This window comes from Saccopteryx bilineata, chromosome 3 (assembly GCF_036850765.1).
Source record: "Saccopteryx bilineata isolate mSacBil1 chromosome 3, mSacBil1_pri_phased_curated, whole genome shotgun sequence".
In the NCBI taxonomy this organism is placed as follows: Eukaryota; Metazoa; Chordata; class Mammalia; order Chiroptera; family Emballonuridae; genus Saccopteryx; species Saccopteryx bilineata.
The window spans coordinates 58,186,242-58,206,408 of record NC_089492.1 but is presented as its reverse complement, the minus strand read 5'-3'; the positions used below and the strand labels follow the sequence as shown (position 1 = coordinate 58,206,408).

General features: G+C 34.6%; 1 non-coding gene across 1 annotated transcript; it reads left to right on the top strand.

Annotated features, from left to right (window-relative positions):
• The first annotated feature begins 1,703 nt into the window (after positions 1-1,703).
• TRNAD-GUC (transfer RNA aspartic acid (anticodon GUC)) lies at positions 1,704-1,779 on the top strand. Its single transcript has one exon. It is a non-coding gene; the product is annotated as a tRNA-Asp (tRNA).
• Positions 1,780-20,167: the final 18,388 nt, after the last annotated feature.

The following is a 20,167-nucleotide window of genomic DNA, read 5'->3' as shown; positions in this document are numbered from 1 at the left end:
TAGAGAAATATAAAATCAGTACTTTTTAGGTAATCAGCATTTTTTTTCTATGTGTTTTATGGGTAAGATGAAAACATCAATTCAAATATAATTATATGGGGGTAGATAGAACCATGTTTACAGTTGGAAGTACATGAAACAGTGTATATTTATCTTATCATTTATTAATTATTGTATTATTTATTTATATTACAACTGTAAACCTACTTTTCCAACCCTTATATGTAGGAAATATTGCAAGTAGAAAACACAGTTTTGTAAAATTAGAGGTTTATTTTTAAATTTACATGAATGGGAATCTGAAACAAAGAGGAAGAAGTAATTAAAAAAAAAAAAAGACCAATCCTTAAGGTAAAATTCTATTTTACTTCTCCCCAAAACAGTTAATTTTAATGAAAAGATATCTGATGTGCTATATTTAGTGATTATTTATCATCCATAAAAGAATCACAAATGATTTATAGGTTTTTAAATAGTTAAAAATTATAGATATGCACTTATAAATGTGTGCTTGTATGCATATATATGAATTATGCCAGGACGACAAAAAAGTAATAACAATTCAGTATTGAATGAAAACATTTCACCTTATTACACATTTACTTCCTGTAACCGTTATACATAGCTATACTGTATTGAGACAAGAAAGTTCTTAAAGATATATATATATATATATGCCTGACCTGTTGTGGCACAGTGGATAAAGTGTTGACCTGGAATGCTGAGGTTGCCAGTTTGAAACCCTGGGCTTGCCTAGTCAAGGCACATATGGGAGTTGATGCTTCCTGCTTCTCCCCCCTTCTCTCTTTCTCTCTCCCCTCTCTAACATGAATAAATAAAATCTTAAAAAATTTTAACCTGACCTGTGTTGGGGTATTGGATAAAGCATCAACCTAGAACAATGAGGTCACTAGTTCTAAACCCTCTCTCTCATTGTTCTCTAAAAATGAATAAATAGATAAATTATTAAAAAAAGATATATAGACCAATACACTCCAATCACAGATGAGGAATTCAAGGGCCAATAATGTTAAAGATGTAATTTGAGAGTTCTGAGGTGGAAGGCATGGGTGCTGGGCATTGAAGAAATCTGTGGAAAGATGTTGTCAAGGATGTTAGAGTAAAGCTCTTCTTAAGAGCTCTTCTTAAACAGAATGGTCTACTGTGGGAAAGGAGAGTGTAAGATTCCACATTTGTAATATCACACTGGAGCTTAAGCCTGGTACAAGGAATTCATTATCAGGAGGCCAACACTGTAAAGCTATTTCGGGAGAAGGACACAGCAGCCAGGCATTTTACAAATCAGTCTGAAATAATACACAACAGGAAATCAAGTGAGGATATGAGCTAAAGAGTATGAAATTTATTTTGAAACAAAAGGAAATTATTGAAATGTTTAAGGCAGTGATATAATGTGATCAAATTTGTGGTTTTGTAAAAACATTGTTTGCAACTTGGAGGAAATAGTTGAGAAAATCAAATTTGTTCCAGAGAGGTTATATAAGAAGCTATTAAATGATCCAGGCCATATACTCTGAGAGCTAGAACAAAGACAGTAGCAGTGGTGAATGGAAGGAAAATATGGATTCCAGAGGTACCAGCAAGTTAGAATACACTGAAAGTGTGGGTAGATTTTTGGTGGGCATGACTGAAGCAGGGTAGTTACAGACCCTGCAGGTCTGAGTTAAGAATAAATAGATTTGGCCCTGGCTGGTTGGCTCAGTGGTAGAGCGTTGGCCTGTCGTGCAGGAGTCCCAGGTTCAATTCCTGGCCAGGGCACACAGGAGAGGCACCCATCTGCTTCTCCACCCCTCCCCCTCTCCTTCCTCTCTGTCTCCTCCCGAAGGTGAGGCTCCATTGGAGCAAAGTTGGCCCAGGCGCTGGGGATGGCTCTGTGGCCTCTGCCTCAGGTGCTAGAATGGCTCTGGTTGCAATAGAGCAATACCCCGGATGGGCAGAGCATCACCCCCTGGTAGGCGTGCTGGGTGGATCCCGGTTGGGCGCATGTGGGAGTCTGTCTGACTGCCTCCCCGTTTCCAGCTTCAGAAAAAAAAATTAATTAATTAAAAAAAAAGAATAACTGGATTTAAGAGAGAACTAGATGGCTGTTTGGAATATAAAAAGAGAATAAGGTTCGGTAAAACATGTTGCCATTGAGATGTAGAGGACTGAGTAGTGCAAATGTCTTTTAGATAGTTCATTAGACTTATGAAAAATATATAAATTTGAGATTAATCAATCTTGTAATAGCAGTTTAAGTCATGAGTGCAAGTGAGGTCATTCACAAATCATTTAGAAGTTGTGAAAATCAAGGCAAAAAGGATGAAACCCTGGGGAATGTTAATACTTTAAGAGGAATACACAGAAAAAAATATATATATAATGTCATGGAAATTAGTAAATAATAATTTTTCATCTGGAATGGTCAATAATAAAGTAAAAGGTCTAGGATTATAAGAACTGATGTGTTTTTGTTTTGGCAGTATGGAGGTTGCTAGTAACGTTAATGTGTTTCAGTAAGTTATTGGGGTTAACAACTTGAGAACTATGTATGAGTCAAGGGCATGTAGGGAAACAGCATCAAAGGAAGGTATGAGATCAATGGAGATGTATTTTTACAATAATCATAATAATTTTTTTTTGAGAGAGAGAGAGAGATGCAGGGAGAGAGAGAGATACAGGAACATTGAGATATTCCTGTTTGTGCCCTGACCGGGGGAATTGAACTAGCAACCTCCACACTCCAGGACGGTGCTTTAACCAACTGAGCTATACAGCCAGAGCTTAATGTTTATTGGTTTTTAGAGAGAACGAGAGAAGAAAGGAGAGAGAAGGAAGCATTCATTTGTTATTCCACTCAGTCGTGCATTCCCTGGCTGTTCCCTGTGTGTGCCCTGACGGGATATGGAACCTGCAGCGTTGGTGTTTCAGGACGACACTTTTAACTGACACAGCTAACTGCCCAGGGCTACCGTAATTAATTTTTAACTAACCTTTTTATTTAAGAAAATTGTAAATTCATATGCAGTTGTAAAAAATTAAACAATATGCTGTGCACTTATTACCTATTTCCCCCAATGTAAATGCCTTTGAAACCTATAGTCTGCTATTACAATCAGGGTTTGACATAGTCAAGGTACAGACTAGTTCCATCACAACAAAGGTTCTTGTTTCTACCCTTTAATAGCTGCACTTAGTTTCTACACTGCTGCCTAGGACAACCACTAGTTTGTTATCCATTTCTATAAATTTGTCATTTTAAAAATATAATATAGTTTCATGCAGTATGAGTTCTTTTGGGATTTTATACTCTCAGCATAACTGTGTGAGAAGTCATCAAGTTGTTAGGTATATAAATAGTTTATTGTTTTTATTGTTGATTAGAATTTCTTGGTCTGACTATACCATAGTTTGAATAACCATTCATCTGTATTTGAGTTTTTCCTCAGATTTTGGTTATTAAGCTGCTATAAACATTCATGTACAATTTTTTGTTAAGCTGAATTTTTATTTCTCTGGAATTAATGTGTCAGAATGAAATTGCTGAGCCATATGATAGTTGCATAAATATTCTTATAGCTACTCCTGCTTTAAAAATAATCAACATTGCATGATACATATTTTCTGATACTTTTATTTTCACCTTACCTAGAAAGAATAAGGTTACTCTATCTTGACAGAATTAGAAGTCTGCAATTATTTTTTAAGTAGGAGAGATTAAGCACATTTAAACTTGATAGAGAGTTTGAAAGAAGAGAAGAATGATGGAATAAAGTACATGAGTAGATATAAGAGAATAAGATTTCAAGGTACAGAAAGAAATATTATACTTGAACAGAGAACTGACAACTGAGGAGTTGAAACAAGAGAAAAGAAAGATTGGAAAGAAAGGGTAACTTAGCGGACCTGGGTTGTTCAAACCCTGCACACTCAAAGTGAAGACCTTTTTTTGGCACTGGATATTGTCCAGCTCTTAGAAGATAACTTCTAAGATCTTAGAATATTTTGCCTGATAAGATTGCTTTTATATATAATACTTGAAGACTTGGGTTATGCTGTGCCAGTTTGAGAAGATATGTTTATTCTGACAATAAGATTTCTGCAAACCCATGCTTTTGCTCTTGGAGGGGAGGCACTGGTGTTTGAGTATCTAAGGTAAGGCACACACATACTGCATGACTATGTGACTGACCTACAATACAAACTCTGGACACCAAAGCTCAGGTAAGCTTCCCTGCTTAATAATCCATTTTGTGTGTCATCACACATCATTAGTGGTAGAATTAAGAGTGCCCTGTGTGACTCCACTGGAAACAGGCAACTGGAAATTTGTGCATTGTTTCTTCTAGACTTTACCCTATGTTACTTTTCCCTGTGCTGATTTTAATCTGTATTATTTTACTATAATTAACTGTAACTGTGAGTATAACAGCCTTCCCAAGTCCATTAAATCCTTCAGTAAATCAGCAGGTAGAAGGCGAGTTAGTCTCAGGGACTCTTGACACAGAAGTAAAAATGCATACAGACTCTGTTTATATGTAGGGATTGGGTAAAGAAATTTAAACTTATTTCTTAAAGGTTTTGTTGTTGTTATTGATTTTTGTGGAGTAGAAAGGAGATCATATTTTGAGATTGGTGGGATAAGGAAAAGGATTGTTTGGAAAAGAAAGTCATAGTCTTGGACAACCATAGAAACAGAGGAGAGGTAACTGATAAAAAATTTTTATAGAAAGATACCCTAGCATTATGGAGGCTGAAGTCAGAGACACCTGTCTACATTGCCATATGGTATAGCTCCATCATTCCAGGTAGAGAAGTGAAGAAGTGACAATGTTTGGATTGAGTAGGCTGATGTGAATAGATAAGTGTGACAACAACAACAACAACAAAAAAATAAATAAATAATGAAGTTGTGCTGTTTCTCTAAGTCACTATTTAAAAAGCACAGCTGCCATCAGTTTAATCTACAGTTATTACAGGATAGTGTTACTATCTTCTTTACAGACATGGAGACGCAGGCAAAGAAATATTTGAGGCAGATTTGGAAAGGTCTTGGAGGAAACTGTTAATGATGACAAACAGATTATACACTCTTTCCAAATTATTTTCTTGCATTTCTTTGTCATTTTTTAAGAATTAAATTATACGAAATAATAATCATTTATTATTTATATATTCAAAATAGGTTTAAGTTGATTTCTGAAATATGCAAGAGTAGTTTCAAATAGTTTTTATATTTAAGGAAAAGTATATTTATGTTAAGAAATTAAAATAGGAGACTGACCAGGTGGTAGCATCGAACTGGGATGTGGAGGGGCCAGTTTCGAAACCTTGAGGTTGCTGGCTTGAGCACAGGCATGTCTGGTTTGAGCAAGGCTCACCACATTCAGCCCAAGGTTGCTGGCTTGAGCAAGGGGTCACTTGGTCTGCTGTAGCCCCCTGGTCAAGGCACATATGAGAAAGCAATCAATGAACAATTAAGGTGCCACAACGAAGAATTGATGCTTCTCATCTCTCTCCCTTTGGCTTGAGCACAGGCATGTCTGGTTTGAGCAAGGCTCACCACATTCAGCCCAAGGTTGCTGGCTTGAGCAAGGGGTCACTTGGTCTGCTGTAGCCCCCTGGTCAAGGCACATATGAGAAAGCAATCAATGAACAATTAAGGTGCCACAACGAAGAATTGATGCTTCTCATCTCTCTCCCTTTCTGTCTGTTGGTCCCTATCTGTCCCTCTCTGTCTCTCTATGTCTCTGTCATAAAAAAATTAAAATAGAAATTTGAATCCATTTCAAAATCAAATAAGAATGTATGTAGTATGTTTACATACACATGTATGCACAACATATGACTGAACAAATAACAATTTAATGGTCAATGATTATTTGCTGAATTGCTGAGAATGTGTTTTTGGAGGCAGAAAGCTATATAACAGGATGCTTTTTTATTTTACTTTAATGAATGCTTTAAATAGTTTCACATATAAATCTCTGGCTATTATAGCCATTCATAAAGGTTTTTCTTAATGATTTTTATTTTCCTAATTTATGTTTGCTGAGCAATGACTTATGTGGCAATAGCAAAAGAACTGTAATGAATGATTGAAAAGCATATATTAACATATTAGGTCCTTATCTGGTAATGTAAGAATTTTCTCTTAGAGAAGTATAATTTGGTTTCTAGTGATTTTTTTCTCTTTAATTAATTTACTGGGTTGACATTGGTTAACAAAATTATACAGGTTTCAGTTGTACAATTCTGCAACACATCATCTGTGCACTGTATTATGTGGCCATCACCCCCAAGTATAGTCTCCATCACCATTTATTACCCTATAACTCTTTCACCTCTTTCCCCTCTCCCCAGCAATCACCACACTGTTTATAATCACAGGTTTGTATGAACTACTGTAAAGCTAAGAATTCTATTGTGTCCCTGATACAGCTCACTATCTTTCCTTACTCTTGTGTTATTTTTTTCCATAAAATGTGAGATGGATTTTTTTTCTGAAATAAAGCAGATTTCAACTCCATGAGGTTGGGATTTAATTAAAACTTTGAAAAATAAAACTATAACTGATCAAAGACTAATCTTGACCTCTCAAGTGTATTATCTCAATTTTTTAAATGAGTAATTTTAAAATAAATTTTTATGTACCTTGTTTTTCCCACCCCCACTTTATATGCTATGCCAGTAAAAATGTCCTCTCTTTGTTTCTTAGTTTCTATTTTCATTTCAGAAAATGGCAGCCCCTTGAGTTTAACCTATAGTCATTGTTTTGATAAGCTTAAGTAAATTATGGTTAATATAATAAAACTGTATTATTGTAGGCATTAATAAAACAAAAATTTATTAATGTTAGGAATGAATTCAGTTCCTCTAGTCATCACATTATCAACACTTACACTGCATTTAGAATTGTTATTTTCCATTTATATTTTCACCCAGGTAATCAAATGAAGACATTTTTAATAACCTATTTTTCAGAGCAGGCTGATTGATTATAGCAAATGTAATTTCCCATTGTGCTTGAAGATCCATTTTCATATTACACAAAGCATTTGAACACTGAGTTAGTACAGGATAGTAATAGCATGAAGATAATGTTTTCCTATAGGAGGGAAGAATGCAAGCTTTTCTATTTTATGATATTTTGTAGAGGTCATACATGAGTCATATTATCTACCTTCACCAACAACACCACAATGCCGTTACAAATTACTTTCCGTCTAGCTTTTCTTTTTAATGGAAAAAGGAAATTGAATACTGATATTAGTTTTCTAGGACTGTCTATAATAAAGTTCCACAAACTGAATAGTTTAAACAACAGAAATTTGTTGTCTCACAGTCCTGGAGTCTAAATCTCAGATCAAGGTGTTGACAGTGCTAGTTTCTTCTGTAGGCTGTGATGGAAGAATCTACCCCAGGTCTCTCTCCTTATCTGGAATATGGCCATCTTTTTCATGGGTCTTTGCATCATCATTTCTCTTTATTTATTTGTGTCCAAATTTTCTCTTCTGTTAATGACACCAGTCATATTGGACTAGAGCCCACCTTAATGACTTCTTATTAACTTAATTACTTCTGTAAAGCCTCCATCTGTAGAAAAAGAGAGTTACAGAGACAGAGACAGAAACAGAGGCAAGAGGGAGAGTGATGAGAAGCATCAACTTGTAGTGCATTGACTAATTTTTCATTGATTGATCCTCATATGTGCCTTGACCCAGGGACTCAAGCCAAGTCAGTGGCCCCTAACTCAAGCCAGTGACCTTAAGCTCAAACCAGCAACCATGTGATCATATGATAATCCCATGCTCAAGCTGGTAACTCTGCACTAAAGTTAATGAGCCCACACTCAAGCTGGAGACCTGGAGGGTTTTGAACTTGGGACCTCAGCATCCCAAGCCTATGCTCTATCCACTGTGCCACCACTAGTCAGGCAAAGCCTCCATCTTTAAATAAGGTCATATTCTGAGGAAGTAGCGGTTAAGACTTCAACATATAAGTTTTTTATTGGGGAGACACAATTTAACCTGCAACACTTGTTTTTACTCTATTTTGTCTTTTCTCTTTTTAACTAAATGGTAGTCTTACTGCGATAAGCATGCCCAAAGATTTATACCAGCATAAATAATTCAAATATTTATTGAGCATTTACTCAGGACTAGAAACATGCTTGTTTCTAGAATCAGATGGTTCAAGGATAAATAAGAAAAAGTTATCTGCAGATCTCAAATGCAATTGCAGAGACAAAAAATTTGTTAAAATACAAAATAATAAGTGCTATACTAAAGTTATGTACCAGTACTATGGTCAAGGAGAAGAGAGAACATATCATTCATTTTGGGGGTGTTCAGAGTTTTAGGGAGGACCTCACAGAGGTGATAATGTACAAGATGAGGCAATGGCTGCACAGTGGTGAGCAGATGAGGAAGGGAGAACTTCATATGGGTGTCCTCCAAGCCTTCTACAAACCTTAAGTGTTATGTATCTATTTTTTAAGACATTTGTTTCACTGTATTATGTGGAGTGGTCTAGAAGAATGTTGCGTGCTAGAAAATATTTGCCGAGTTCCTCATGTGTGAGATGAGATGTGTTAGATGCTGCAGAGATAGAGATGACTATAATGCTGTTCTTTCCCTGAAAAACTGTGACGTATTCATGTGCCCTGGGTGTTCTCTGAGCTGTGTCGCACGTCTACAGAGTATGTGAAGCTGCTACCTACACCCACTCCATTGCCACTGAAACAGTATAAATGGGCTTTTATTTTATTTTTCTAAAAAGGAAATTTCCAATTTCCCCCTCCCCTCTCACACAGGTATTAATCATTCAAGATTCACTGTTAAAAGGAAAGCACTTATTTACTGGGTCAGTGAACACCAAAGAGACTTACTGATATTATTACTTTTTGATATCCATTGTCAAGTGTGCTGGAGGCATAATTTGCTCTCTTATGCTAAAATTTGCAATATCATGAGCTTTTAAAAATCACTAGAGTTTTTTTGACAACATCTGTTAGACATGGAAAAGATCTTTTAGAACATGGGAAGGGGCGGGTAGCTCAGCCGTCAGATGAAATAGCCTTTATTTGTCAAACATCATTGGTTTCATTTATGACTCAATATGAGAAGACAGGTTCCTAAAGAAAGTTTCCACATTTTCATACTGCTCATAAATATTTTAACTTGTTTTTACTTAGTGCCCAGATGAATAACTCATGAAAGAATTTAATTTTAAGCCATTAATTGTCAGATTTCAAGCCCTCTGTAAGAGTCCATGAATGTGGCAATCTTAAGAATTATAAAGAATCTTAGCAAGATGCATTCTTATTGTCATTGAACTAGCTAAAGCCAGTGAGGCAGGACTAAATTGTTGTGACATTTTCCCAGCCCCACTATTACCTGTCAAATTGGAAAAAATCAGGGCATCAGGACAAGCTTACGTATTGATGTGCTCACTCTTGTTATTAATTGAAGTAAATGGATAAGTTTGTCCATCAACAGTAACAAACACATCTGCTCATTGTTTAAAAAAAGATCTCCTTAACCTTCTGTTTCCTACAGTTCCCTGGGATATGAAAAATGCTTCGTTCTCTATTCAAGAACTATGATGACTATTATGTTTGTTCTACACTTTTTTTTAATTTGCTGACAAAGTGAAATATGGAATACTGTATTCACTTATTTCATGTTGGGCTCACAATGGATTGAGTTATATAAAGCAGGACATGGACAAATTACAAGAACCAGAACAAACAGGGTTCCTAATAGTCTTATATAACTGCAAACACTCTACATCTGCTTTAATCCATCATCTCCTTTACTCCTCAAATAAAATAGTGTGTTTTTTCCTCTCTCCGATTTTTAAGTCCTAAGAGAAGGTTTTCCATGCTATAAAACTGAAAAAAGCTTTTGATGAGAAAGTAACTAAAAAAATTCAAAGGAGAAAATCTCTTTGGTTATTTCATTTGTGAGTTTATTAATTCCAGAAGTACATTGCAAGCTGTGACAAAGCAAAGCTATTCTAAATCTTTTTTTTAAAATCTGAATAAGGTGTTTGTGACAATACTGACATGAAAATAAAGAATGCATTCCTAATGTACTGAGATATGTAAGAATTTTAAGTTAGTAACAGAAAGACTAACAGCAAGCTAGGCAACAAAATTTTTCTTTAATTGAAAATAAATTCAGCAAAATTATTGAACTAAGTGTATCTGAGATTTTTTAGCCTAATCAAGAATGTGATGTTCATTAGTGCTGGAAAAAAAAATGTGCCAAACATCATGGCTTTAGCATAATGATATTAATGAAGACAACTGTTTTTATCTTGCCTTCTGACAATATTTAGAGTTTTTATTGAAGGAGAGGAATAATAATTTTAAAGTGTCTCAATGTTGGTAAAATATTTGCTGCTAAACATCATGAAGACTCAGAAAGTGAAAATGCAATTAAAATTCACAATTGCAACATGTCTTGTTTCATATAAGAAAATAAGGCAGCTGAAAGAAAAGGAGTCACCCACTAGAGAGGATGGGAGAAATTTTACTCATAAAAGTGAAAGCAGCCATGGTTTCAAAGTTTCTCCATATGTTTTTATGCATTATATTATTAAAGAGTTCTTCCAAGTTTGACTAAACTTAGCGTTCTGTTGACGCTTGAGCAGCCACAAATAGCGCAGAACTAACAGATTAAACCTTGTCTTTCTTCATTCCGTGTTCCCTTTTGTGTAATCAACGTTGGCATTTTTCCCACTCCAGAAGGATCTCCGAAGCTTCCTAAAGCTCCTCCTGGAACTCCAGATTGTGGCCTTTGTAAATAACGTACATAAAGGAGGGCTGTTACACTCTTGTTGGGTTATTTTTGTTTTGCACTTTGCACCTTCATCGCATATGAGAACTACTCCCACACCATTTCCTGACAAACCAAATCTTGCTGTGAAGGCTGAAAACGTTAGTCAGTTGCACCCTATTTTTAGGACTTGTAATGAAGAGAAAATGTACTGTTAAAACACCCATCCAAATGCTAGCGTTCCCGTAGATGATTGCAAGAGTTTTATGAGCTAATGTAGACAGTTTGTACAAAAAGACCAAATTGTGACCAATTCTGCAAATAAACAGACAACAGATCACTAGGAGTTGTGACGCGATCTAGCCGTGGATTGGAAACGCCAAGCTTGGTGCTATTGAAGATCACAGATGGCCTAGAATAGCAACAGCAGTTACCCAGGAACTGGACTTGGAAGGATGTTAATTTTAAAAGAGGAGAGTGGAAATAAATCCAAAAATCTCTGCTACTGCTTTGGAAATCATGATTTAAAATGCCTTTTACTTTCTAAATAATAACAGATAACTCTTATGGAGTGGTTATTGTGTGCCAAGCACTCTTTCATATGCTTTACATATTACCTTATTTAATACTATGACAACCCTACAAGGGAGGTACTGTTATTATTCCTATTTTACAGTCGAGTAAACTCAGCCACAGAGGGATTAATGACATGGTCAAGATCTCACGGCTACTGAAGGCCTGAAATCCAGACCCAGACTGTCCACTCCACCAGCTGCCTTTCTTCTGAATGTTCTCTTGCCCTGGAAATCACTTTCAGAAGCAACTTTTCATCATTTTGGTGACATCATGCTTTTTCTTGTCATTTCCTAACACACATGAAGACAGACAAATGTGCAAGAAAAGGGAAAGACTGGAATATGTCCCAGTTACAAATGTCAAAGGTTGGTGGAATTTCTATACATCTAATATGTGGTGCTTGGTGATGCTGGGTAGGCCCCTGATGGGCTGCAAACACAGCCTTTGTCTTGTTTTATCCATGCTGGTTAACCTCTAACCCTCAGTTCATCAGCTCAGCCTTTGGAAATCCCTGAGTTTCCCGATCTGATCGGATTCTGACCTTTCTTATCTTTTTCCCAGTGGATTTGCCATGAGTCTGAACCACCTCAAGCTTCAGGATCCCTAAGTAACATGGGACCTTCTAAGGCCATAGGAAGGAGTCTAGAAATGGGCTCACAGGATCACACACTTTAGTAAAATTGACAAAAATAAGCTACTTCACTTGCAATTAGTTAAGACTCTGTCTTCCATTTAAGAGACATTGTTGATCCAGGCATTTTAGAGATCCTGTTAAGGAAAAGCTGAGTTGGGGATATAGTTTAGATAAAGTGGATTGCATTTAGTGGTTTATTGTCACTTCTATATTGTTATTGCTAGACAACCAAGTAGAAATAACTTCTTGTGATAGCCTAAGCACCACCTGCATTGACTCACATAACTTCATCATGAAATTGCAGAGCCAGAGGTCATAACCCCATATAAATATGTGCTTTGTTGACCAGTGCCAGAGTGTTTGGCTGGTGGAGAAACTCTCTAGTTTTCAAAAAAATATTCCTAGGTTACTTTATGATTACTTTTTACATTGATTAAAGCAGAACCTTTTCCTAATACTAGGAATCCACTGAGGTTAAGGCAATCGAATGAACATTTGTATGTCACTCAAATCTAGGAAGGCAGAGGTCATTCTATCAGCAGTGAACTATAGAGGAAATGTAGCAGCCAGGTTTTCTATTTCTGCATGATTCGGTCTTATACATTTCTTCTAGGTTATCCAATTTGGTTGCATGTATCTGTTCATAGTAGTCTCTTTTAAACTATTTTTATTCCTGTGGCATCATTGTAATGTCTCATTCCTCTTCATTTTGGATCAACCCTGCCAGACCTACTCCTATGCAGAACCAGGAATGACTGAGAAGGACTGATAACCTAACCTGAAGAATAAGGACCCATGAACTTTCAGGAAATCAGAAAGTGTGAGGGGAAGTGTGTTATTTTGGGGGAGGGGAAAGCAATATTTTCATCATCTAAGAGTGGTGACAACAGAGTCATTGACTGTGACCCTATATCAATGGAAAGGGGAAGGGGAAAAGTCACTGAAGTCAAGAAAACTATCACAGGACTACATTAAAATGTGAGTTCTATCATTTGAAATATGACTTTTCAGTGTGAACTAAGGACTACACCTTCTGTCTTTCATAAGAAGAAGTGTACCGAATCCCTCCTAAACACGCCTACACTTTCCAGTTTATACCACAGCCTGCTACTTCCACAAGGAGCTCCATAATTGAGCTGGAGGAAAGAGATAGCAAACAATGTGTTTCATAGAGAATATGGTAGATCTATTATAGACATATACACATATTAAAACTTTAAAATTAAAGTCTAAAAACTTTTATTTTGTCTCTCTTGACTTCTGAGGGCCCTGGAAGAATACATTTTCCCATGTTTTCCTCTTATAAATAAGCTTTCTGTTTACTTAGGATCCATCTGCATTATGGATCACAAATAGCTTTTTGTAAGCTAGCCCGATAACTGAACCATTATAATAATATTATTTCTTCATAAAAATGTTTTACATTAAGAAGTTAAATTTTAGATGAAAAATATTCATTATTCATCTTGTATATAGAGAAAATATAATATACCATATATAACATGTGATAAAATAAAATATATAATTGTATATTAGATACAATATAATATATCATATATGCATATATTAATATATGTAAATATATTCATAATCTATTTCTATGAAATATGTATTTGGCCATAAATATCTCTGACATAACTCAGGTCATCCAGATGTAAAGGGATAAATGAAATACAGAGATAACTATATATTTTTATTTTTCATTACATTCATTGCTCTCTCTACAAAATATTCTAAGAATATTTATCAGGTAGCATATTGATGCACTTAAAGTTTTTAAATTATTTTTTGTGGGTTTTTTTATTGTCCTTAAGTTGGAAAATTTTTGTTAGGAATGACAATGCCTGAAAAGTGACTAGGAAAGAACACAGAAAGATTGGATTTACATTCTTAATCTTATAAATGAGATTGTCTTAAAAAAATTACTTTGTGATGAATTGGAAAGAGTACTGAATCAAAAGGTAGCAAATATGTTTTATTACTCTAGCCTAGATGCTAATTAATCCAGAAAATTCTTTCTCAAGTCACTTAGCTCAGTGATTCTCAGATGTTTCATTTCATGGACTAGTATTTTTAAAAAAGATTTTATTTATTAATTTTACAGAGAGAGAGAAAGGGGGAGATGAGCAGAGAGCATCAACTTATAATTGTTGGATGTGCCTTGACCTATCAAGCCCAGATTTCTAAACAACCTCAGCATTCCAGGTCGATGCTGTATCCATTGCACCACCACAGGTTAGGTTATTAAATGTTTTTGAAATGAATGAGGTAAAAAACAAGTGACTGATTATTTTATGTGGCTCAAAAGAACAAACCAAAAAACTATCATTTACTTTACAATTATATATTTAATGTGAAAATTTTAACATAAAATAATAATATGAAAATTTTAATAAATAAACTGAGCTTCATAACAGCTCTTACCACTAAAATATTTTTTATTTTACCATGGACCAATAAAAATTTGTCAAAAATTGCCACCATTCTTCAAAATGTCATTTACATGCTCCTCAGATGCCTCATTGGAAAATGAGGAATTTAGACTAAATAACCAAAAAATAAATTATATTTGCAAAATTTGATTTAATGAGTACTTTATAATAGAACTAGCTTACTTCCTCATTTATTACTTAATTGAATAAAATACAGTTCTGACCATGTTCTTTTTTACTTTAAGTATTATTGTTATATCAAATATATGGCAATTAATACAATTGTTATATTCTCACTTTAAATATGGTTGTTATATATAACAATCAGTACAATTGTTACTTATTGTAATCACACTCATCATATTACTTGTATCATTGAAGTTTTAATCTTTAAAGTTTTTGGGCATAATATGTACTAACAATTTTTTATATAAGATCAACTATAACTACACTAATCCTTAAGTTAAATATTTTTTATGAAGTTTAACATTGAGGATAATATCTTTTGCACTTTTATATTTTAAGAAAGAATTTTTGTATTTTAAGAAAACAAAAAAGATCTCTCAATGACAAAGTGCCTTCAAAAAAAATCCCTTAATGGATTGCTATGGTCTGTTGAGCATTTACTATGAACCAGGTAGTATGCAAACACAATCCTATTTAATCCTCACAACCTTATAAGGAAGATGGCATTACATCTAATTTATAAATAAAATCTCAAGGTAAAAACCAGTTCAAAGTTTCAGTTAGAGTAGAATTGGGGATTCAAACCTTTCTCTATTATCAAAGCAATTTCTTCTCCATATTGCTATTTCCAAAATTTAGACCATGGAGTTTCTTCTGTGAAGCCTTAATTCATACTGCTTTCTCTTCCAAGAATGGTTTACCTTCTACTTTTCCTAAGGCTTTATCTGTCATCAAATACCAAACCTTTATATCTCTAGAAGGAATTGTGCTCTTTCTCTCTCTTTTAGAATCCTCGGAGTATTATATTTGTATTATTTCTTTGGCATTTTTCACACTAAGCCTTATACTCTAGTCTTCTCCATTATCTTTCTACTTCTTCCTAATCAATGATAAGTATTCTGAAGAGTGTCTGGCAATCTTATCAGGATAAAGTTATGAGGTCAGTTACAATATGATCATCTCCTATCTCTAGGAACTATATAAATATAAATGAAAGCAGAAATAGGAAAAATAGAAACATCTTCAAAGATCACAAGTATAGAAGCTTCTGTATTACCAAAACTAGTTATGACCTTACCAGTTTCTTTACTATTTCATATTTAATTGTTTCAACTCCCACCCCATCTAATTTTCCATATTTCTACTGTTCTTGTAGGAAGGCAATTAGCCAGCCCCCACATACCATATCATCTTTCTCAATCTCCTATTTTTCTGAAAGCTGTTATAAGAGTCTACCATTCTCAGCATGTACTGTAAAGGAGAACTTCAATGATGAAGAATTAGTAATGTTTTTGAATTGTAGATGAGGTAAAATTTATCACATAAATATATATTGCTCCTGTGAGAAATTATTTTGAGGAACTAGGAGGGAACACAAGGGTCTTTCAGAATATGTGAGAGTCAGAGATAGCTGCTTTATTAAAAGTAATAATACATTAAATTTTAAGCTAAGGAAATAAAATAAAGGGAATAATCTAGAACTACAAACTGAAAATAAGGATATTTGAAAACTGATATGTGAATTGATGCTAGCATTTAATGTACCACCTCTCAAAAGTTCGTAAGGTTCATGGCAATAGCTAATTCCTATTATAGTTCTCTTTTTTCTGGTTCCTTAAAAAAATGCCATTCCAAGGTTCTATGAAACGGTGTGTGGAAAAGAAATGCTTGATTCAGAGTACTGTAAGAGGTAACATGCTCAGATAGACAGATACATTGTGTCTGGAAGTTATGAATGAATTAATTCTATTGGGTTTATCAAAGACAAGAACATTTTCAACTACTATAATTCTAATTTGTCAGGTCTTTTATGTTTAGCGGCTGCATATATAGAATTATTAATAAAATGCAAACATCTGTTCAAACTGTAACCTGTCAGTGATTATTTAAACCACTATAGGGATTCTATTCAATGATATTATCAACATGACCTACAAAATTAGAAGAAATGCTACAGTAGTTTTATGTTTAGATATTTTATATACAGCTTAATTGTACATATTTTGTACAATTATGTACCACATGGACATCTGTAAGCAAAAAGATCGGATGACAGTGGACTCATTTCTTTTAAATCATAAAAGAGTTTATAGAATTTTTTGTTTTCTACCTCATTTATTAGAGTAGAATGACAAAACCCAGAAGCTGGGGGTGGGGCAAGGCTTATCTTTGGGCATCAGCAGAAGTGTACCCAAATATGTGGGGACATAGACATAAATTAAAGCAAGGAGATTAGACTGTTGAAATCATGCAAACAGTGTCTGGCCAATGAAAAGTTAGAACCAAGAAAAGGCTAGAATGTGGACATGAAAGTTGGAGTTTCCAATTTTTCTGTGCTTCAGAAAAATCTAAGATTTTATAAGAGGGAGAACATTGGTTCTAAAGTCTGTCCCATCTTTAACTTCTTGAAAACTTTGGCTCACCTAGTCTTAATCAGTATTATTAAGATTCTCTTTGTGAGTATTCACTACCAAGGAATCAATGTACAATGGTATAAAGAAACAATGTACAGACAACATACAAAGGTACTAATGTAAAAGGTCATAAGTCTTTTAAGATAAGAAAAAAGTCTATAATTACAGAAAAGAAATAAGAAAAAAGAGAATATTCACTACTAAGATATATAAACTAACTATACATTATACACTAGTTTTATACATTTGTAACATAAGAAACATGAATTTCTAAGTTGTTAAGCAAAACTCAAATACTAAAAAATATTTTAATAAATAAGTTATACTTTGAAACATACCATGTTTCTAATAAGGTTCTTGTAAAACTTTACGTCCAGTATAAATATTAGGCAGAAATAACACTCACTTGATACAGATTTATATGGGTGTTAGGCATTTATTGAGTAGCCTACATTTATTTTGAAAGCTGGAAATCTGGTATTGCTTTTAGGTGAGTTGCAATATGATTTGATAAAGAAGAAAGTTTTCTACTTAACTCCTATTTTTAATTTAATGGTTTATTTTATTAATAAGTTTCTGGTTCAGACAGGTTTGATTGTTAAAAAAAAAGAAAGAAAAGAAAAAAACATGAGTTTCTAATTAGACAGTTAATCTTATTTTTTGCCTGGCTAGTCCAATTTCGTATAGTAGGAATCTGAGCAACAGCTCACTGAGTGAATTAGTTGAGGTGTTTGCCTTCCATCTCCTCTGTGCCCATCATGTCTAGTGGAGAGGTCCCAACATGCTCATTGTCAAGCCAACCTTACAGCTCAGAATAATGAACAGTGATTTTAGAAACACATGAAAAGTTGATTTTCCCAAAAGCATAATGAGGTTACATACAGTATCATCATAAGAGACATGTTTACTTTTTCATTTTGGTCACTTTTGAGAAAGTACTTTCTATAACTTCTATAAATTGTCATTTATACCTGCGTTCATTAGATTTTCAGAATGCATTATTAGAAAGTAGTTGCAAGTGGAGTAGCCAAAAAATAGGTCAAGTTAAATAGAGGAGAACAGGGAAGCAAAACTCTCTACATGAAGATCTTCTAGAAACTTCTTGCAAGAAAGCAGTAACAAATGAAAGAGAAGCAGTAAGCCAAGCTCTCAAGTACATGTTCACACCTTAAAAACTTTAGAATCATGTGACTTTTCATTCACCTTTATTACAAAGTCAGTCACCTGTTTCAGTAAAATTTCAAAGGTGACCCTCAAGGTACAGTAAAGAACAGTGAAAGGCAAACTCTACAGCCTCCTGTCTTCCATCTTGAAGAAACAACTTTTATTCTGAGTTGAGCTAGAGGTTGCAAGTCTATAAGGCGGTAAGTTCAAATGAGCCTCTGGTAATTTAGTGTCACCCTTAGGATAATATGAAACACTAGAAATTTGATTTTCTTTCTGAATTATTTCAAAGTAAACCTGACAGCTAGAAATGCTGATGGAGCTGACTGGAATGGCTTGACCTTATTCTTCCTGCTGAGGTGTTACTGAGATTGGGTGGTCATGCAACCAACTAGAGAGCAGAAAAAGAAAGTCCCTCAGGCCCCTGGGGCTTGGATTGGTGAGAGACAGATAAAGTACCAGTTCTCTTCTCTTTGTTCCTCACAAGAAAAAATCTTTGATCTAAGGTGTATAGTTTTGCCCTGAGATATGCCTTTTAGACATGGCTTAATTTTCTCCTTTTAATTCTTTTGATTCTATGTGAGAATAAGTGATATGGGAAAAAATGGGCTCTAAAAATTCCAATGTAGGCTGAGGCCAAGGGTCTGTTCCCAGTCCACTGGGAGGTGAGGATGGCACATTGATTAAGTCACTGAGTCCACTGCTCAGTCCTGATGACATTTTCATTGTGGATGAAGGAAGCAATGTGTTGACATATTCTTTGGCAAGAATTCCTTTTAATAACTTTGAGTAAAGCTCATTAGATAACTGTAAATTAATCACAAATTATGAAAATCCCACACAATGATTAGTATAAAATATATTTTAAAATCGGTTCCATCCTACTCTAGGAACAACAACAGTAGCAACAAAACATTATTGGATATTCCCAAATTATTAGGAACTTCCCTATTCATAATTCAATAGGTGAGGAAACTGAGAAGCATGGATGTTGCTCACATTTACAGCTAGTAATGGTTCAAACACCAGCACTTGACCACTGCACCATATTAGACACTGCTAGAACAAATTATTAATGATAAAGTATATTTTATGTTTGAGTTGGAAATACCAAAATCTCAAAAAGATTTCTGTCTCTCTTCTCTCTCTTCATTATGAAGTCCCTTTATTCAAGTCCCCCTGTCATTATCCAAGAGCAAATTTTATTACTCTTCTTCTAGTTTAGTGGCATAGGCTTCCTGGGTGGTGTTCCTACCACCTTCCACTGTCTGACAGTGTGATAAGTATTGGCTGTTATCATAGCACTTATTTCTTTTTATATGCAAATCACATCTCATCTCATATTTTGGTGTATTGACTGTGCCATGTTAATTACGCACTCAGTGTATAATATATATTTGGTGAACTTACAGATATATTTTTAACAAAGATTCTTAAAATAAGTTTTCAGCTGTAGACATAAAGTAGGTCATTGTGTTTGCTTTTACTATACACAAAAAGTAATGACTCAGTAAATATAAAAGGATGGCCCGAAAAAAGAAACACTTCAAATTTAACTTGGTTCCCAGATTCAAAATCAGTGCTTGAGCTCCTTTCCTGTTGATTTCATCGGTTTTGTAAATAGTGTAATATCCTTTACATGTCTTGCAGTTTAACAGCAAAAGAGTGAGTTGGTGAGTATCTGGCCAAGAGTAAGTTTCCATGCCCAGGACTGAAGCTGAGATCAGCTTCAATCCACAGTGCTTTCAGAAAGTTGCTGAAAGTTGTCAAGAAAACTGAATGCACATATCATTGATACCTGCTCAGGCAAACAGCTGGAAAGGACAACTGGAAAGAACTGTACAGATGGGTATGCAGAGTAGCTACACTGTAGTCATTGAAGGTTAATTGTGTGAATATAGCAACAGATCTTTAACCTTTTTATTGGACTTCAAATTCCCTTATCTCAGACTTTCTGAATAAGGTGCTGGTTAAAAT